A 6,174-nucleotide genomic window follows, 5' to 3' on the forward strand; every position below is an offset into this window, starting at 1 on the left:
TTCCTCTATTTCTTTGCCTTGGTCGCTGGGGAAGGCTTTCTTATCTCTTCTTGGTATTCTTTGGAACTCTGCATTCAGATGTTTATATCTTTCCTTTTTTTTTTTCTCCTTTGCTTTTTGCTTTTCTTCTTTTCACAGCTATTTGTAAGGCCTCCTCAGACAGCCATTTTTCTTTTTTGCATTTCTTTTCTATGGGGATGGTCTTGATCCCTGTCTCCTGTACAATGTTATGAACCTCCGTCCTTAAGGAAGCCTTTATAGATCAATCCAGACCATATCAGTGACTCTGTTATACATTGTTGCTGTTCTTGCTCAGTTGCTAAGTCCTGTCTGACTCTTTGAGACCCTATAGACTGCAGCCCACCAGGCCTCCCTGTCATTCACTATCCCCTGGAGTGTATTAAAATTCATGTCCATTGAATGGGTGATACTATTTAACCATCTCATCCTTTGCTACCCCCTTCTCCTTTTGCCCTCAATCTTTCCTAGCATTAGGTTTGTTTTTTTTTTTCCATATTAGCAGTCAATCCTCTCTCCTCTCAAACACACACACACACACATATAAATATGTACTTATGAGTAAATCGTTGTTTAGTATCTGTTTTCCAGATAGAGAATAAGATCTTTAAGGACAGAAATGTTTATCTTCCTATATGTGCCATATTCATGCACATAAAAACTGATTTGTGTAAAAGTTAAGAAACAAGATTCCACTTGATTCTACTAGCAATGTCATGATGTTAGCTATTTCAACCTGGTTAGTATAATCGTGCTGGTTTCTTGGTTAATAGTTTTTATTAAAATCCTTAAATACATCATTTATTTCCTGGCTTCCTGGGTTTTTCTCATGAAAAAGCAGCTGTTAATCTTTCTTATTTAAATGTTAATTGAAGATATTAATTGAGATGTTAAATGAGGATCTCTTGCATATAATAAGTCACTTCTCTCTTGAAGCTTTTTGTATGGTGTTTTTGCCTCTCCACAGTTTGATTGTGAAATGTACAGGTGTGGATATCAATCCTAACCAGCCAAGGGACGGGCACTAGAAAACTAAACACTGGCCAGACCTGGGTCTATTCACACTACCCTAAGCATTCCTTATGACAGAAACCACAAGGGTTTTTGTCCATGTTTTGACTCATTCTCTTTCTCTCTGAATTGACCCTAATGCTTCCCCATATGTTCCTGCAGGGCATGACATCACTCTTCCTCATAGAACTGATAGTAACAAGTTGTATTTTCAGTTGGCAATCATCTCCTGGTCTGTTGGTCTTACTCTACATGGATTAAAAAAAAAAATCTACATTTTAATGCAAAGGCTAATACAGAATTGGGTAAATGGAAGGAACAGAGAAAATAAGAATGCCATGAAGTTCATTATTACTTTGAAGAGTAACCTGATTTTCTTAAATAAATGCTTTTCAGGTTTTCTCCAGTCAGTCAGACAATCAGTTCAGTCAGTCAGTTGTCAGTTCAGTCACTCAGTTGTCTCTCACGTCAGGCCTCCCTGTCCATCATCAACTCCCAGAGTTTGCTCAAACTCATGTCCGTTGAGTCAGTGGTGCCACCCAACCATCTCATCCTCTGTCATCCCCTTCTCCTCCTGCCTTCAATCTTTCCCAGCATCAGGGTCTTTTCAAATAAGTCAGTACTTCGCATCAGTTGGCTACAGTATTGGAGTTTCAGCTTCAGCATCAGTCCTTCCAATGAATATTAAGGATTGATTTCCTTTAGGATGAACTGGTTGGATCTCCTTGCTGTCTAAGGGACTCTCAAGAGTCTTATCCAATACCACAGTTCAAAAGCATCAATTCTTCAGTGCTCAGCTTTCTTTATACTCCAACTCTCACTTCCATACATGACTACTGGAAAAATCAGAGCTTTGACTAGACGGACATTTGTTGGTAAAGTAATGTCTCTTTTTGGTAAAGTAATGACAGCTTTTTAATATGCTATCTAGGTTGGTCATAACTTTTCTTCCAAGGAGTAAGCGTCTTTTAATTTCATGGCTGCAATCACCATCTGCAGTGATTTTGGAGCCCCCCAAAATAAAGTCTGTACCTGTTTCCAGTGTTTCCCCATCTGCTTGCCATGAAGTGATGGGACCAAATGCCATGATCTTAGTTTTCTGAATGTGGATTTTTACCAACTTTTCCACTCTGCTCTTTCACTTTCATTAAGATGCTCTTCAGTTCTTCTTCGCTTTCTGCCATAAGGATGGTTTCATCTCCATATCTGAGGTTATTGATATTTCTCCCAGCAGTCTTGATTCCATCTTGTGCTTCTTCCAGCCAAGTGTTTCTCATGATGTACTCTGCATATAAGTTAAATAAGCAGGGTGACAATATACAGCCTTGACGTACTCCTTTTCCTATTAGGAACCAGTCTGTTGTTCCATGTCTAGTTCTAACTGTTGCTTGCTGACCTGCATACAGATTTCTCAAGAGGAAGGTCAGGTGGTCTGGTATACCCATTTCTCTAAGAATTTTCCACAGTTTATTGTGATCCACACAGTCAAAGGCTTTGGCATAGTCAATAAAGCAGAAATCAATGTTTTCCTGGAACTCTCTTGCTTTTTCGATAATTCAGTAGATGTTGACAATTTGATCTCTGGTTCCTCTGCCTTTTCTAAAACCAGCTTAAACATCTGGAAGTTCACAGTTCACATACTGTTGAAGTCTGGCTTGAAGAATTTTGAGCATTACTTTACTAGCGTGTGAGATGAGTGCCATTGTGTGGTAGTTTGAGCATTCTTTGGCATTGCCTTTCTTTGGACTAAAAACTGACCTTTTCCAGTCCTATGGCCACTTCTGAGTTTTCCAAATTTGCTGGCATATTGAGTGCAGCACTTTCACAGCATCATCTTTTAGGGTTTGAAGTAACTCAACTGGAATTCCATCACCTCCTCTAGCTTTGATTGTAGTGATGCTTCCTAAGGCCCACTTAACTTCGCATTCCATATGTTTGGCTCTAGGTTGGTGATCACACCATTGTGATTATCTGGGCTGTGAAGATTTTTTTGTATAGTTCTTCTGTGTATTCTTACCACCTATTTTTTTTAAATAAAAATTTATTTATTTTAATTGGAGGTTAATTACTTTACAATATTGTATTGGTTTTGTCATACATCAGCATGAATCCGCCACAGGTATACACGTGTTCCCCACCCTGAAGCCCCTCCCACCTCCCTCTCCGTCTGCTTCTGTTAGGTCCATATCATTTCTGTCCTTTATTGTGCCCAACTTTGCGTTAAATGTTAGAATGTCATGAAGTTCATTATTATTTCCAAGAGTAACCTGTTTTTCTTAAATAAATGTTTTTCAGGTTTTGTCCAATCCTTGATTAATTTTCAAAATTCTGAAAAAAAAGTGGTTTCTTTTGTTTTTTTTGAAAAAGTGATTTTTTAGATGATCTTATTCCAATCTTCTAAGGAATTCTTACCCACAGTAGTAGATGTAATATTCCTCTGAATTAAATTCAACCATTTTAGTTCACTGTTTATTAAAAATTCAATGTTTACTCTTGCGATCTCCTGTTTGACCATTTCTAATTTACCTTGATTTATGAACCTAATATTCTGTGTTCCTATGCAATATTGTTCTTTACAGCATCAGACTTTACTTTCATCACCAGTCACATCCACAACTGATTGTTCTTTTTGCTTTGGCTCACATTTTCTTTCTGTAGCTATTTCTCCACCCTTCTTTAGTACCATATTGGGCACCTACTGAACAATTTCTGAAAATGAGATAGGAGTATATCAAGGCTCTATACTGTCACCCTGCTTATTTAACTTCCATGCAGAGTACCTCATGTGAAATGCTGGGCTGGATAAAGCAAAAGCTGAAATCAAGATTTCTGGGACAAATATCAATAATCTCAGATATGCAGATGACACCACCCTTATAGTAGAAAGTGATTAAGAGCTAAAGAACCTCTTGATGAAAGTGAAAGAGGAGAGTGAAAAACTTGGCTTAAAACTCAAAATTCAAAAAACTAAGATCATGGCATCTGGTCCTATTCCTTCATGCAAATAGATGGGGAAACAATGGAAACAGTGACAGACTTTACTTTCTTGGGCTCCAAAATCACTGCATATGGTGACTGCAGCCATGAAATTAAAAGATGCCTACTCCTTGAAAGAAAAGCTATGACAAACCAGGACAGCATATTCAAAAGCAAAGACATTAATGACAAAGGTCCATATAGTTAAAGCTATGGTTTTTCCAGTGGTCATGTATGGATGTGAGAGTTGGACCATAAGGAAAGTTGAGTGCTGAAGAATGATGCTTTAGAATTATGGTGGTGGAGAAGACTCTTGAAAGTCCCTTGGACTACAAAGATATCAAACCAGTCTATCCTAAAGGAAATTGGTCCTGAATATTCATTGGAAGGACTGATGCTGATGCTGTAATACTTTGGCCACCTGAGGCAAAGAACTGACTCATTAGAAAATACCTTGATGCTGGGAAAGACTGAAGGTAGGAGGTGAAGGGGATGACTGAGGATTAAATGGTTGGATGGCATCACTGACTCAATGGACATGAGTTTGAGCAAGCTCTGGGAGTTGGTGAAGAACAGGTAAGCTTGATGTGCTGCAGTCCATGTGGTCTCAAAGAGTAGGACATGACTGAGCAACTGAACTGAACTGATTTAACTCTTCCTTCTTATGTCACATATTGCTTTGTTTTAGCTTAATGAGTATTTTAATATTTTATTTTATAATCTGTATTGGATTTTTTGAACCTATCATCTACTTTTTTGCTATTTTGTAATATGTTATGCGTATTTATAACAGTTGGACCAAAAGAAGGCTGAGTGCCAAAGAACTGATGCTTTAAAACTGTGGTGTTGTAGAAGACTCTTGAGAGTTCACTGGACAGCAAGGAGATCAAACCAGTCAATTCTAAAGGAAATCAACCCTGAATATTCTTTGGAAGGAGTGATGCTGAAGCTGAAGCTCCAAAACTTTGGCCACCTGACATAAAAAGCCAACTCATCGGAAAGGACCCTGATGTTGGCAAAGATTGAAGGCAAAAAGAGAAGGGGGAGACAAGGCATGTTGGTTTGATGGCATTACTGATTCAGTGGACGTGAATTGAAATAAACTCTGGGAGGTAGTGGAGGACACAGGAACCTGATGTGCTACAGTCCATAAGGTTGCAAAGTCAGACACAACTTATCAACTGAACAATAACACAGTGGTTTAGTGTAGGAATGAAAGGATAGTACCAGCTATTTATAATGGCCTTATTGATTGATTTATTTTTAAATTCATAAGTTAGTTCTTCTTCCTCCCTCTTCCACTTTTAAGGATCTTTGTGATTACTTTGATCTCACCCATATAATCCACAATAATCTCCATATTTTAAAGTCAGTTGTTTGGCAAACTTAATTACACATGTGACCTTAATTCCTCTTTGCCATATAACCTAGCGTATCAATAGTTTTTAGGTATTGGGAGATAGACATCTTTAGTAGTCGAAAGCATTATTCTGCCTATCTCACAGTTCTTCTTTTCCTAATATCTTTTTTAGTTTTAATATGTGTGTAGTTATTAAACTACACATTAGTTCAGCATCAGTCCTTCCAAATAACACCCAGGACTGATCTCCTTTAGGATGGACTGGTTGGACCTCCTTGCAGTCCAAGGGACTCTCAAGAGTCTTCTCCAACACCACAGTTCAAAAGCATCAATTCTTCGGTGCTCTGCTTTCTTCACAGTCCAACTCTCACATCCATGCATGACCACTGGAAAAACCATAGCCTTGACTAGATGGATCCTTGTTGGCAAAGTAATATCTCTCCTCTTTAATATGCTATCTAGGTTGGTCATAACTTTCCTTATGCAAAACTCACTCATATAGTTTTTTTTTATGATTTATCTTATTTTATATCAACAAAATGATACCAAATCATCGTCAACCAGAATGTTGATGACTTTCTACTGAGTTTAATTTATTACTCTACTCTAATTTTTTCAGATAGTTCTGTCTGGTTTAGATGAAGTTACACCATAAAAAAAGTATTTGTCATATACATATTAAATTTAGAAAAGACAGCGAGTATCAGTCCATACACCACAAAAGAGGTCTGACCTTCATTGTGGATTTCTTGTTGGCCATTGTAAATAGAGAAAGTTTGTTAATAGACAAATTTAATTATTTTTATTGA

Source organism: Bos grunniens, chromosome 3, assembly GCF_055505025.1.
Source record: "Bos grunniens cultivar Pamir isolate PY7600 chromosome 3, Bosgru_T2T1.0, whole genome shotgun sequence".
NCBI classification, from domain to species: Eukaryota; Metazoa; Chordata; class Mammalia; order Artiodactyla; family Bovidae; genus Bos; species Bos grunniens.